The following is an 805-nucleotide window of genomic DNA, read 5'->3' on the forward strand; positions in this document are numbered from 1 at the left end:
TACAAAATTAATGCACAGAAATCTCTTGCATTCCTATACACTAACGACAAAAGATCAGAAAGAGAAATTAAGGGAACAATCCCATTCACCATTGCAACAAAAAGAATAAAATACCTAGGAATAGGCCTACCTAAGGTGACAAAAGACCTGTACTCAGAAAACTATAAGACACTGATGAAAGAAATCAAAGATGACACAAACAGCTGGAGAGATATGCCGTGTTTTTGGATTGGAAGAGCCAATACTGTTAAAATGAGTATACTTCCCAAAGCAATCTACAGATTCAGTGCAAGCCCTATCAAATTACCAATGGCATTTTTTACAGAACTAGAACAAAAAAAATCTTAAAATTTGTATGGAGACACCAAAGACCCCAAATAGCCAAAGCAATCTTGAGGGAAAAAAATGGAGCTGGAGGAATCAGACTTCCTGACTTCAGACAATACTACAAAGCTACAGTAATCAAGCCAATATGGTACTGGCACAAAAACAGAAATATAGATCAGTGGAATAGGATAAAAAGCCCAGAGATAAACCCACACACCTTTGGTCAATTCATCTATGACAAAGAAGGCAAGGATATACAATGGAGAAAAGACAGCCTCTTCAGTAAGTGGTGCTGGGAAATCTGGATGGCTACGTGTAAAAGAATGAAATTAGAACACTCCCTAACAACATACACAAAAATAAACTCAAAATGGATTAAAGACCTAAATGTAAGACCAGACACTATAAAACTCTTAGAGGAAAACATAGGCAGAACACTCTTTGACATAAATCACAGCAAGATCTTTTTTGACCCACT

At 36.5% G+C, this 805-nt stretch overlaps 1 protein-coding gene across 1 annotated transcript in view; it reads left to right on the top strand.

The window, feature by feature from the left end:
• Window positions 1–805, top strand: part of TAFA2 (TAFA chemokine like family member 2) — a 167,150-nt gene that overhangs the window by 39,357 nt on the left and 126,988 nt on the right. The gene's annotated exons all lie outside the window — the stretch shown is intronic.

Source organism: Physeter macrocephalus, chromosome 6 (genome assembly GCF_002837175.3).
Source record: "Physeter macrocephalus isolate SW-GA chromosome 6, ASM283717v5, whole genome shotgun sequence".
Classification (NCBI taxonomy): Eukaryota; Metazoa; Chordata; class Mammalia; order Artiodactyla; family Physeteridae; genus Physeter; species Physeter macrocephalus.